Source organism: Esox lucius, chromosome 11, assembly GCF_011004845.1.
Source record: "Esox lucius isolate fEsoLuc1 chromosome 11, fEsoLuc1.pri, whole genome shotgun sequence".
In the NCBI taxonomy this organism is placed as follows: Eukaryota; Metazoa; Chordata; class Actinopteri; order Esociformes; family Esocidae; genus Esox; species Esox lucius.
Window position 1 is genome coordinate 7,260,491 of NC_047579.1, and position 14,867 is coordinate 7,275,357.

The following is a 14,867-nucleotide window of genomic DNA, read 5'->3' on the forward strand; positions in this document are numbered from 1 at the left end:
AGGGTGGTCTTAGAGGGACTTCCAGAGAAAATAAAGGAGGCAATGATGGCAAATCCTGACTTGCCGGATAGTGAATCACACGTATGGGAAAGACACATAGTACATCATTTACAGAGGGCAAAAGATGAGGAGACAGAGAAAGACAAACAGATACAGGGACTGGAAGAGAACCTGTTGCGCTTACAGCTGGGTGAAGCCAAAGGGAGGCTCAATGAAGGGAAAAAGAAACACAGACAGATGGCAGCCCTAGGCTCAGGAGAACCTGACACACCCGATTTATACCCTGTTCCCACATGGGCACCCCAACCTCACGGTGGCCGGGGGGCATTCACCGCGCCCTACCAATCAGGGAGGGGAGGTTATGGTAGGGGGAGGGGGCGGGGTAGAGGCAGAGGGGCTTCAGGAGCCCAAGTCCCATACGGAGCCTGCTTTACGTGTGGTGACCCGAACCACTGGTCCAGAAACTGCCCACAGAACACTGGAGGGGGCAGAGGATTCCCAAACCAAGGGGCAGCTCCAGTTCCCAACCCACACGCCGTCCCACCACCTAGTGCACCTGGCCAATACCCACTCTCTTATGAGGGAGGGTGGGACCAGGTGTGACGGTCTACAGGGGGGGGAGGGGACAGCGGGGGAAGGGCAGATCCTATGCTGTCCCTGAATGTCGACGGGAAGGACTTCTCCTTTCTGGTTGACACAGGTGCCACGTTTTCCACCATCACCGCCCCTCCCGTCACAGGACTACTATCCTCCAAGACAGTGGAAGTTGTGGGGTTTGAAGGAGTGGGACAGACTTTGCCAGTGACATTTCCTCTTAAAACCATACTGGGTAAACAGGCCCTCAGCCATCCGTATGTGGTGTCGACAAACACACCAGTGAACTTATTGGGGAGAGACTTGTTGATAAAACTGGGGGCTAATATCTTGTGTTCTCCAGATGGACTAACTGTCACGTTACCAGACGGGACATCGACTTCAAGTGGAGGCCGTGGATCTCCCTCCTCGAGCCGTACTTTCCTCCGCCAGACCCCCCACATGTAACCCTATTTTATGATCGGCAGGGCGATGAGGTGTATAGAGAGGGGTTTGGGGATGTAGTGTGTGGGGACACGTGGCAGGTCGGGTCTAAATTCATATATGTAGGCCCTGAAGGGGTAGCGGCAGATGTACAGTTGACAGAGGAGCAGGATCAGTGGTACATGATGGCGGAGGAGTCCGTCCCACATGTGTCACTGGCACTGCATCCTAAACACCAAGCAAAAGACCTGGGGCCCATGGTTAAAAGGGCGGTCGAATGCACTGATTGGACACTCCCTCAGGCGCCAAACGTATGGTACTCACACAGCTGTAAGATGTAAAAATGGTTCACCTGCATTGACCTGGCTAATGTTTTTTCTGTCTCCCACTAGCAGAGGAACTTCGTGATATTTTTTCTTTCACACATAGGGGTCGGCAATGGAGGTACACGAGACTACCACAGGGGTTCGCGCTTTCCCCTGTCATATTCAACCAGGTACTGAGAGAAGCGCTGCAGTGATGCTGCCTGCCAACAGGGGTAACTTTGGTCCAGTACGTAGACGACCTGCTGCTGACGGCCCTGACGGTGGCCGCCTGCATCCAAGCTACAATGACGGTCCTCACCAGACTGGCTGAGAAAGCGTTCAAGGTGTCAAAAGGAAAGCTACAGCTGGTAAGGACGCAGGTCTCCTTTCTGGGCAGAGTAATCTCGCAGAAGGGAGCGGGGCTTTCCCCAGCTCACCGCACAACCATCCTCCACCATCCTAAACCCACTACTGTTCAGGAAATGCTATCATTCCTAGGGCTCACGGGGTACAGCCGCAATTACATCCCAAACTATTCAGGGCTCACAGAGCCAATTAGAGCGCTAGTTAAGGAGCAGGGAATGCGTAAACTTAAAGCCACTCTCAATTGGACTTGCCCGGCCGACAAGGACTTCATTTTGCTGAAACAACAACTAGCCACCGCAGCTGATCTGGCCATACCAGACTACACAACACCTTTTTTCTAGATTTTTCTGAAACAGGATGAGTCATGAACGGGGTCCTGTTTCAGAAAAAGGGGGGAGAAGGCTCTGAGAGAGACGAGCTAGTGAGACATCAAAAGGGGGCTTCCCCACAAGAGAAAACAATTTGGCAACAGAGAGGAGCAACAGAGACGAGCGGGCTCTGGAGAGGGCCAGACGGTAGAGTAATACTTCCACCAGCCATGCGGGGAGATAAATTTGCAGAAGCCCACGGGTTGGGCCATGTAGGGCCAGCACAGATGTTGAGGAACCCGTTTATGGTAGACATGGTACGTAACTACACTAGGACATGCACCATCTGCACACACCACAATCCAAAACCGACGATCAAACCTGAGATGGGGGCGTTCCCCATGACGACGAGACCTGGACAAGAGATAGTGATAGACTACACTGACATGGGGGAAACAGTACGGGGGTGCCGTTACATGTTAGTGTGTGTGGACATGTTCACAGGGTGGCCAGAAGCCTGGCCAGCAAGAAGGGAGGACAGTCAGACAGTGATCAAGTGTTTAGTGAACCAGTACATTCCCAGACACGGCTTCCCAGAGAAAATTAGGTCAGATAATGGGACTCACTTTAAGAACAGTGATTTACAGAAGGTAGAAAGATTATTGGGCCTAAAACATGCTTTTGGCACTGTGTACCATCCACAGTCCCAGGGAAAGGTAGAAAGGATGAAACAAAACTTAAAAAACAAGTTGGCTAAGATATGTGCACAGACTAAATTGAACTGGGTGGATGCACTGCCACTGTCACTCATGACGATTCAATGCTCGTTAATTCAGACCACTGGGTTCACCCCATAAGAGCTGCTGACGGGGAGACAGTTTCCAGGACCAGCCGTGGGGCCTGCGGTCCCGGAGGGGGAAAGTGGCCCAACGATCACAGAGTGTATTTTGATGAATTGCGAGCTCTCGTTTCAGAATTCACCAACAGAGTCGGAGAACGGAGGGACCTGCAACCGCTGGACCAGAACCTGCCCCAGGCGGAGTGGGTGTTGCTGAAGGTCATCAAGCGAAAGTGGTCGGAGCCAAGGTGGACGGGTCCTCATCAGGTGGTGGAGAGAACGAGTCATGCGGTCCGCCTGAGGGACAAAGGAGAGACGTGGTACCATTGGAGCCAGTGTACACCAGCGCAGGAGCCAGGGAGGTCGCTGACGGACCTCATCCAAACCGGAAAGGAGGAGCTTTCCCCAGCGTGGACGGAAGGAGGACCAACACCAGCCGGACCGGTGCCAGGAGCGGACCACAGGACACAGCAGGACCACGAGCGAGTGAAGGAGACAGAGGACGGCGCCAGGGGAATAGACTCTTAGGGGAAAGAACTGAAAAATACTGTAACTAAAGGGGGTATAGGACACCGAGTGGCTCATACCACTCGTACCAAGATGACAGGGTTACAGAGAAAGGTCTGGGGAGATGATAGTAGAATGAAGTAGTATATGGGAATTGGTAGAATAATGATATGTGTGTTGTGTGTTGATACAGGTTTCCCAGGTTGGCATCGGGTCTTCATTCCCCCAGCGAAGAGGTCAGCGACCCCACCTGAGGACACCTGTTTGAGGAAATTTGGGGGATTGAATTGGACTATGTCAAGGGGTCGCATACGAGCATTCTGGGATAGATAATCCGCTGGAGGAATGGCTGACCTCGATGTTCGGCCAGTGGAAAGGTTTGATAATGTCTGTTCTTTTATCGCTTTCTACATTTGGTGCTATAATGGTTACTTGTGGGTGTTGTTGTATCCCATGCATAAGAGGGCTTGCCATGAGAGTGATCTCTACAGCCATTGAGAAGGCTCCAGGACCGCCACCAGGGATGCTGATGCCTCTACTGGAGCAGCATGACCCGGGAGAACTGGAGCTTGGCGAATAGGGGTGATCTCTCTGGGGAGAGATCAAAAGGGGGAATTGTAGATGTATTGATTATATAAGTTAGTGAACTGTTATAAGCTGTTGTAACCAATGAAACAAAATATTAAAGGTCTGTAATATGAACCGAAACTGAAGGAGCAAGTAGGAGAATAGGAAACCCTGTTTAAGCAGTTGCCGGGGAGAGAAAGATTTAGTATGTCTGTTTTGTGAGAAACAGGTCACAGGTCAGAGACACACACACATAGTCGGACAGACAAGACAGAAACCAGAAAGGGGGGCAAGGGGATACTTGCAGTTATCCTATAAGGAATAAAACTGGGATTGGGCCAATGGCACACACTTTGTAAGTTAACGCCTCTATCTTTTGGGCGTAGTAGAAGTATAAAAATGATGTTTTGAATGTTGATCCTTAGACATTGTGCGGCGACACGTGTCTCCAGAAGCTTCTGTAATAAATGGACGTATAACTACGGTAATTGCCCTGACTCCCTGTGTTTTATTCTCCTTTCCAACAAACCAACTCGGGGAAGTGTTATACTTCAACACCACTCTGGAGTTGCCCATGGTGAGAGGCGGCGGGCTGGTGTGGGTTTGCTTATAGCTCCCCAGCTCTGCCGCCATGTGTTGGAGTTTACCCCGGTGAACGAGAGGGTCGTTTCCCTGCGCCTTCGGGTCGGGGATAGGTCTCTCACTGTTGTTTGTGCCTATGGGCCGAACGGCAGTGCAGAGTACCCGACCTTCTTGGAGTCTCTGGGAGGGGTGCTGGAAAGTGCTCCAACTGGGGACTCTATCGTTCTACTGGGGGACTTCAACGCCCACGTGGGCAACGACAGTGACACCTGGAGGGGTGTGATTGGGAGGAACGGCCCCCCTGATCTGAACCCGAGTGGTGTTCAGTTATTGGACTTCTGTGCTAGTCACAGTTTGTCCATAACGAACACCATGTTCAAGCATAAGGGTGTCCATCAGTGCACATGGCACCAGGACACCCTAGGCCGCAGGTCGATGATCGACTTTGTTGTCGTTTCATCTGACCTGCGGCCGTATGTCTTGGACACTCGGGTGAAGAGAGGGGCGGAGCTGTCAACTGATCACCACCTGGTGGTGAGCTGGATCCGATGGCGGGGGAGGAAGCTGGACAGACTCGGCAGGCCCAAGCGTACTGTAAGGGTCTGCTGGGAACGTCTGGCCGAGTCTCCTGTCAGAGAGATCTTTAACTCCCACCTCCGACAGAGCTTCGACTGGATCCCGAGGGAGGCTGGAGATATTGAGTCCGAGTGGACCATGTTCTCCACCGCCATTGTCGAAGCGGCCGTTCGGAGCTGTGGACGTAAGGTCTCCGGTGCCTGTCGAGGCGGCAATCCCCGAACCCGGTGGTGGACACCGGAAGTAAGGGATGCCGTCAAGCTGAAGAAGGAGTCCTATCAAGCCTGGTTGGCTTGTGGGACTCCTGAGGCAGCTGACGGGTACCGACAGGCCAAGCGGACTGCAGCCCGGGTGGTTGTGGAGGCAAAAACTCGGGCCTGGGAGGAGTTCGGTGAGGCCATGGAGAAGGACTATCGGCTGGCCTCGAAGAGATTCTGGCAAACCGTCCGGCGCCTCAGGAGAGGGAAACAGTGCCCTACCAACGCTGTTTACAGTAGAGGTGGCCAGCTGTTGACCTCAACTGGGGATGTCGTCGGGCGGTGGAAGGAGTACTTCGAGGATCTCCTCAATCCCGCCGTCACATCTTCCATTGAGGAAGCAGAGGATGAGGGCTCAGAGGTGGACTCGTCCATCACCCGGGCTGAAGTCACTGAGGTGGTCAAGAAACTCCTCGGTGGCAAGGCACCGGGGGTGGATGAGATCCGCCCTGAGTACCTCAAGTCTCTGGATGTTGTGGGGCTGTCTTGGTTGACACGCCTGTGCAACATCGCGTGGCGGTCGGGGACAGTGCCTTTGGGATGGCAGACCGGGGTGGTGGTCCCTCTTTTTAAGAAGGGGGACCGGAGGGTGTGTTCCAACTACAGGGGGATCACACTTCTCAGCCTCCCCGGGAAAGTCTATGCCAGGGTTCTGGAGAGGAGAATACGGCCGATAGTAGAACCTCGGATTCAGGAGGAACAGTCTGGTTTTCGTCCGGGCCGTGGAACACTGGACCAGCTCTATACCCTCTACGGGGTGTTGGAGGGTTCATGGGAGTTTGCCCAACCAATCCACATGTGTTTTGTGGATTTGGAGAAGGCATTCGACTGTGTCCCTCGCGGCATCCTGTGGAGAGTGCTTCGGGAATATGGGGTCCTGGGTCCTTTGCTAAGGGCTGTCAGGTCCCTGTACGACCGAAGCAGGAGCTTGGTCCGCATTGCCGGCAGTAAGTCAGACTTGTTCCCAGTGCATGTTGGACTCCGGCAGGGCTGCCCTTTGTCACCGGTTCTGTTCATAATTTTTATGGACAGAATTTCTAGGCGCAGCCAGGGGCCGGAGGGTGTCAGGTTTGGGGACCACACGATTTCGTCTCTGCTCTTTGCGGATGATGTTGTCGTGTTGGCCTCTTCAAACCAGGACCTTCAGCATGCGCTGGGACGGTTTGCAGCCGAGTGTGAAGCGGTGGGGATGAGAATCAGTACCTCCAAATCTGAGGCCATGGTCCTCAGTCGGAAAAGGGTGGCTTGCTCACTTCAGGTTGGTGGAGAGTGCCTGCCTCAAGTGGAGGAGTTTAAGTATCTAGGGGTCTTGTTCACGAGTGAGGGAAGGATGGAACGGGAGATTGACAGACGGATCGGTGCAGCTTCTGCAGTAATGCGGTCGATGTATCGGTCTGTCGTGGTGAAGAAAGAGCTGAGCCGCAAGGCGAAGCTCTCGATTTACCGGTCAATCTACGTTCCTACTCTCACCTATGGTCATGAGCTTTGGGTCATGACCGAAAGGACAAGATCCCGGATACAGGCGGCCGAAATGAGCTTTCTCCGCAGGGTGGCTGGGCGTTCCCTTAGAGATAGGGTGAGAAGCTCGGTCACCCGGGAGGAGCTCGGAGTAGAGCCGCTGCTCCTCCACATCGAGAGGGGTCAGCTGAGGTGGCTTGGGCATCTGTTTCGGATGCCTCCGGAACGCCTTCCAGGGAAGGTGTTCCGGTCCCGTCCCACCGGGAGGAGACCCCGGGGAAGACCTAGGACACGCTGGAGGGACTATGTCTCCCGGCTGGCCTGGGAACGCCTCGGTGTCCCCCCGGAAGAGCTGCAGGAAGTGTCTGGGGAGAGGGAAGTCTGGGCATCCCTGCTTAGACTGCTGCCCCCGCGACCCGGCCCCGGATGAAGCGGAAGAAGATGATGATGATAAGTGCTTTAATGTGTAAGTTTGGACTGACCATTTTAATTATTCTGTGCAGAGCTTAAATTGACGTCATAGCTTCAAGCACACATAAAATATTTTACCTATTACATCCCACAGAACACAGACCTCGAGGCCAGTGCTTCCATGGAGCAAACTGTGATGGGGGTGTATGTCATACTGAAGGAGGGTGCGGAGCCTGAAGGTAACCCAGAGGACATCGGTGTCGTGATCGAAGGTGTGGTGGTCCTCCGTGAATTAGGAAACATCGGGGACGCCTGTGCTTTGTTATTTGGACTAATATACTGTCTGAACCTGAGTTACCCAGCAGACCTCAAATGCACTTTCGAAGTGATGCAGAAGATTCTCATGAATCTGGATGGGCGGAGGTTGTTGTCCAAGGCACAATTCCTAAAAAACAAGCTCATGGAGCAAATGTGCTTAAAGTAGAAGTCTACAAGGCAGTTTTTGTTTTTCTAGTTTTCACAAGGACTTTTAGTTTACAAGTAAAAAAATATTTTAGCAGGACTGATATATTTCTATTTATGTGAAAAACATGTTTGTACTTCTCCAGAAGAAGCTGTTAAGTTTAGAGATGTTCCGATATAATTTTTCCCTTGCCAATTCCGATACCCAAACTTGAGTATTGGCACATGCTGATCCCATACCAGTGTGTTAAAAATGCTTACATTTTATGTTTTAACACCTGTAATGGATGAGATAGTATTGTTGTATCATTGTTCTATGTGGCCCAGGTTAAACTTCTTGTGATCATACACAATGCCATAGAACGTTCTTTTATGTAGTTTGACAGTGAGTGTAACAGAAAAAAAAATGTATCTACTTTAAGTAAATGCTCTATCTTTGCTAAATTACGTATTGGATTGGTGCAAAAACTCCAGTACTTGCCGATACCAGGATTTTAGTCACTGTTCTGATATCAGTATCAGAAAATCTTGTTATATTATGTGGTAAATTGTTCCCATTTAGTCAGTAGCCATTTGCTACAATTGGCTGTGTGCAATGCAGGCAATATGTTTTATATAGCCAAATGTTGCATAAATAAAAATGTAAATGGATTTACATGTTGTCATTTTGTATGCGTACAATACATTATTGTCATAGTAATGAAAACCACACTAATTAAACCAACAAGATTGACATCAGTTCATTCAACAACACTGACATTACTATAACTGACAAATCTTATATGAGTTGATTTGTCACGGTGGGATTTTGTTTTACTGAAGTATTTGACAAATGTAGAATAAACTCAAATTGATTTAACTAAATTAACTAAAAACAAACATACAAATTCAACAAGATGCAAATTAGTTGAATGCAAATACTACTATTATGTTTAACCAACACATGTATGCTGTGTTCAAATAACATGATGAAGGTTAATTGACTTGACTTGGTTTGTTTAGATGGAATAAAGGTGGCATGATTAAATCATGTTCATTCAATGACATTTTTTTTTGAGTGTAACTGCCTGGATACAAAGACAAAATACCTGCACTGCTGCATCCTCCTTGCTTCCTTTCCTTGACTTGTATTTTATCCTCACAGAAAAAATATATGTATTTCCCACTTTCATCCATTAGTGGAGACTTTTGCTTCCGTTTTTTGCCCGATGCTGTCTTACTGCTCCTTCAGGCCTTCCATGCTAGTACCTCAGTGAGACGTTTTATCATTGTAGATTGGTCAGGGTCCTTACTTGTTGTCTATACAGTAGATACACTACTGCCTCTGGGTGAACTATGCTGGTTGTCTCCCTGACCAGCGGTTTCTTCTTTCTTCTTCCATTCGTTGTGCATAACTCTCATTTGCTACCATGGGGTATTCATTCCTTCTTTTAAAACAGCTTTTTTCAATCCTCGACTAGGATCTGTTTTCACAAAAGCACATTCAGGTTTACTGTTCTATTTTGATGGATATATTCAGCCTATTTGGATAAAATGGAAACTTCAACCACCTGCATTATGTCACTAGGCTGATTTGATTGTACCATCAACCACTATCAGCTAATCGGTTATATATTTTCTGAAAGGTTTTCAAATTGTGTTATTTAGCTGCAAAAAGAAGGCATATGTCATGTACGAGGTTGTGGTAGGACACAGGCGCAGAGTTGAAGTTGTTCAAATAATCCATGTTTAATAACAGGAAGAATCAAACAAAACAAAACCAAACCAAACCAAACCCAAAACCCAAAACCCAAAACCAAACCAAACCCAAAACCAAACAAAACCCAAAACCAAACAAAACCCAAAACCCAAAACCAAACAAAACACAAAACACAAAACCAAACAAAACAAAACCCAAAACCAAACAAAACCCAAAACCAAACAAAACCCAAAACCAAAACCAAACAAAACCCAATACATATAGAGATTTCACTTTACTCCTTAACACTCTGCTTATGTGCTGTTGGCTTTGCTAATATTATTACATTCATTTTGTTATTTTTAAAATCAAATACGCTAAAACAATCACTTGTATTCTTCATTGTACTAGGTCTGCTGTATGAAAGCATTGAGTATAGCTTTGTATTTTCCAACACAGATGGGCCATCAAACTAAAGACCTATAGGATTTCTACCGGATCTCTTTAATCCTCCTCAGTACCAGATCTTTAATTCAGATCACTGACATATTCATGTCCATTACTATAAATGTCTAGTACTCACCATTAAATGTGTATTTTCTTACCTATTCACCTGCTCTGTGTGTTACTGTGTGCTCTCTCCGGTCCCTCTGACATCTGTATCTGATAGTAATGACAGAAAGGGACTATACATTTTCTTGTTTTCTCATGTTTTGTTATAATTTCTTGTAGTTGTATTTTTTCTATTTTAAAGTTTTTTAGTTTTCAGATCTAGTATTGTATATCTATGCTCAGTCATCAATTTGTTACACATGCAGGTACCCTGTATGTGCATCCCAAGTTGATTTTGACAAAAACTCATACATACTCTTTTGATCGACAGACACATTTGTTCATTCATACACCACGTAGTTTTAGCAAATACTTCTCACTTTGTCCCGTTTCATGTGAGTACTCTATGTATTGCTGTGGTGTTTTGTTTGGTGTTGTCTAGTTAATTATTTGCTGTTTAGTCCCAGTTTAACCCATGTGTTGTGTTTGTACCTGGGAAAAGTTTTTTGGGAAAAGTCGCCCTTGGGCATAGACAACCTGTAGGAAAACTTTGTCTAAAAACACTAGTTAGAACTGAGCCGAACACCCACTGTATTTGTGTATTGGTCAGAAGTTAGCTAAGCGAATCTTGAGGCAGGCAAGATAAAAAAAAAAAATTGCCATCCACCCTACACCGCTAGAGCCACGGAGTTCATAACAGTCTTTCAATATCTCCATTTGTTTCACCTGTTTCTACACTCCTGTTTGTAATTAGTTTTTCTACATAGTTCTGTTCAGTATTCTGTTTCTTTGTGAGGTATTGTTGATTCGTGTGACATACTGAGCTTGACTATTCTTGGATCTTGCCTACTAGTAGTTGGACCTTAGCCTTTTCCTTGAACTGCTTGCCAGTATTGAACTTCTGCTTTCTCTTTGGATCATCCATTCTATGACTTAGCCTGTCTGGACTGTGAATAGCCTGCCTTGCCCTTTGGATTGTCTGTACTGAACCAATAAAACATCTATGCTGTGTGTCTGGAACCTGTCCCCAGTGTGTTTCATGACAGGAACACAATTTTTACCCATCTGGTTAAAACTCCTGGTTGGACCGGTTGTTCTAGTTGGAAAACATTTTGCCTTTCATTTCTCGACACTGGTACACTACCGGGTTGTCAGTGTCTAACTCTTTAGTTCATTTTTGACTACAATCTTTGGGTATTATTTTCCACATTGTAACGAACAGTGACGTAGCTGGGTTAGTTGTTGTAGTTCAGGTCGATTAAAGCTTGGCCAAACAGCCTAAAATTATACAGTCAGTGACAACCAAAAAGGGCAAAACAAAACAATCCTCCCAGGAGTAACTGAGGCAGGGTCTTACTAACACAACAGAACAGTCCTCTCCCAGTGTCACAAAGGTTAGCAAACTTAATTTCAGTTTTTATTCCAATTGAATTGTTCACGTTATTGGTCACATTAAAGGTGGAAAAAGTTCTGACATGATTGATCTTTGTCTCATTCTTTTACGTCACAAGAACATGGAATTTTATCATTATTAGACTTTTTATATCCACTGTATATAGACATGAGGTAACGGGAACATAGAGGTCACCTGGTTGGGAGCAGATCTCGAGTGGACAGCCAAACCATCTGTCCAGCACGGTAACGAGGAGCTGGAGTCTGTTGGTGGTCAGCCTGTCACCGATAACGGGAGGAGTCACGGATGAAGGACTCCAGGTTCTGCGACAGAGTCGAACAAAGGCCTGGGCCGATGGCACTCTCACCTCCGGTTCTTGTTCGGGAAACAGGGGTGGTTGATAACCCAGAGACCACCCAAACGGTGAAAGGCCGGTAGCTGAGCAGGGAAGGTAATTGTGCACCCAAAGGAGCTGCTTTGACCAGGTAGTGGGGTTGGACAAGACCATGCACCACCTGACCATTGGTCTGGGGGTGAAACCCAGAGGACAGACTAACTGTTGACCCAATCAGGGAGCAGAAAGCTTTCCAGAAGCAGGAGGCAAACTGAGGACCTTGGACAGACACAACATCAGAAGGAAGACCATGAGTCCGATAAACGTGGAGCAGCATCAGGAGAGCAGTTTCCTTGGCTGATGGGAGTTTGGGCAGAGGAATGAAATGGACAGCTTTGGAGAACCGCTGTCAGAACAGTGGTGTTGCCACCAGACAGCGGAAGAACCATGACAAAGCCACAAGACATGTGGGACCAGGGATGACAGGGAAAGGGCAGAGGCTGCAGGAGACCATTGGGGGCCTGTCAGGGTGTTTTATTTTGGGCACTGAAAAGCAGGAACGTCCCTCCCCATGGATGGCCATCAGAAGCGCGGACGGATGAATGCCAACGTACGACGTGCCCCTGGATGGCAGGAGAGAGAAGAAAAATGACCCCATTCAAACACTGGGGTGCAAGCCTGGTCAGGGACAAACAGATGACTGGTTGGACCCCTTCCAGTATCCGGTTGTGTGCGTTGGGCAGGGCTGTGCACCCTGGAGAGGAAATGTGCAAACAGCAGAGCCCAACTGGCATGTCTGGCATTCAACCTCTTAGCAGACAAGAGATACTCCAGGTTCTTGTGATCTGTCCATACCAATATGGGCTGTTCTGCCCCTTCCAGCCAATGCCTCAACTAGTCCAATGCCACCTTCACAACCAGGAGTTCTCTGTTCCCGATGTCATAGTTCTCCTCCAAAGTGGGGGGTCGGCGTGACAGGGATGCATCTTATTGTCCACAATTGACCTCCCTGACAAGACCGCCCCCACTCCCACATCTGAAGTGTCAACTTCCACTATGAACTGTCGGGCCGCGTGAGGTAAACCGCCGTCTGAGAGATGTGAAAGCCGGTCAATGGCAGAGGACCACACAAACCGGACCATGATTGCAGTGGAGATGATTGCAGTGAGGGGGGCGGCCACAGTGCTGTATTCATTGATTGGCAAAAAAACTGGCAAAACCCAGGAATAAGCCAGATCGCGACAACCTGTAACTTCCCTGAATCCATCTGAACGCTGCCTGCAGAGACGATGAAGCCTGTGGTGGAACCGGTGGACCAGGCAATGAGCATGGCAGAACGAGCCCCAACCCATGGTGAAACAGGTGGACCAGGCAATGAGAGGACTGTGTCGACAGAGCCATGAGTGGCCGAGTACAACGGGAACCTGTGGCGAGTTCAAGGGCTGGAACTGGATAATCTCTTGGTGATTAACAGAAATGAGCATAGACACTGGCTCGGAAATATGGGTAACACGCCCGATGGGATGGCCGTCCAGGGCAGTGGCTTCAACAGGGACGTGGAGAGGATCAGACGGGACATTCAACTAAGTGACCGGCCCCGCTGCAATAGAGTTCAAGAGTTCAAAAGGTTTATTTGTCATTTGCAATAACAAGTTATGGCAATGAAATGTTTGGTTTTAAGTGCAGTTAAAAGTAAGAAGTAACATTAATTATAATTAAAAAAATAAGATAACACAATCAATCAATTACTATATAACTATAAAACCGTAGTGCAATGTAAAAGTGACAGGTGTACATGATATAAAGTGACAGGTGTACATGATATAAGTAACAGGTGTACATGATATAAAGTGACAGGTGTACATGATATAAAGTGACAGGTGAACATGATATAAGTGACAGGTGTGCATGATATAAAGTGACAGGTGTACATGATATAAAGTGACAGGTGTACATGATATAAGTGACAGGTGTACATGATATAAAGAGACAGGTGTACATGATATAAAGAGACAGGTGTACATGATATAAAGTGACAGGTGTACATGATATAAGGGACAGGTGTACATGATATAAGTGACAGGTGTACATGATATAAAGTGACAGGTATACATGATATAAGTGACAGGTGTGCATGATATAAAGTGACAGGTGTACATGATATAAAGTAACAGGTATACATGATATAAGTGACAGGTGTGCATGATATAAGGGACAGGTGTACATGATATAAGTGACAGGTGTACATGAAATAAAGTGACAGGTGTGCATGATATGAAGTGACAGGTGTACATGATATAAAGTGAAAGGTGTGCATGATATAAAGTGACAGGTGTACATAATATAAAGTGACAGGTGTACATGATATAAGTGACAGGTGTACATGATATAAAGTGACAGGTGTACATGATATAAGTGACAGGTGTACATGATATAAAGTGACAGGTGTACATGATATAAGTGACAGGTGTACATGAAATAAAGTGACAGGTGTGCATGATATAAAGTGACAGGTGTACATGATATAAAGTGACAGGTGTGCATAGTATAAAGTGACAGGTGTACATAATATAAAGTGACAGGTGTACATGATATAAGGGACAGGTGTACATGATATAAAGTGACAGGGGTACATGATATAAGTAACGGGTGTACATGATATAAAGTGACAGGTGTACATGATATAAGTGACAGGTGTGCATGATATAAAGTGACAGGTGTACATGATATAAAGTGACAGGTGTACATGATATAAGTGACAGGTGTACATGATATAAGTGACAGGTGTACATGATATAAAGAGACAGGTGTACATGATATGAAGAGACAGGTGTACATGATATAAAGTGACAGGTGTACATGATATAAGGGACAGGTGTACATGATATAAGTGACAGGTGTACATGATATAAAGTGACAGGTATACATGATATAAGTGACAGGTGTGCATGATATAAAGTGACAGGTGTACATGATATAAAGTAACAGGTATACATGATATAAGTGACAGGTGTGCATGATATAAGGGACAGGTGTACATGATATAAGTGACAGGTGTACATGAAATAAAGTGACAGGTGTGCATGATATAAAGTGACAGGTGTACATGATATAAAGTGACAGGTGTGCATGATATAAAGAGACAGGTGTACATGATATAAAGAGACAGGTGTACATGATATAAAGTGACAGGTGTACATGATATAAGGGACAGGTGTACATGATATAAGTGACAGGTGTACATGATATAAAGTGA

General features: G+C 47.0%; 1 protein-coding gene and 1 pseudogene across 1 annotated transcript in view; both read left to right on the top strand.

Annotated features, from left to right (window-relative positions):
• Positions 1–14,867, top strand: part of LOC109615482 (zinc finger protein 501-like) — a 1,152,720-nt gene that overhangs the window by 256,827 nt on the left and 881,026 nt on the right. The window lies entirely within an intron of this gene.
• On the top strand, positions 1,365–3,155 carry LOC117595243 (annotated as a pseudogene).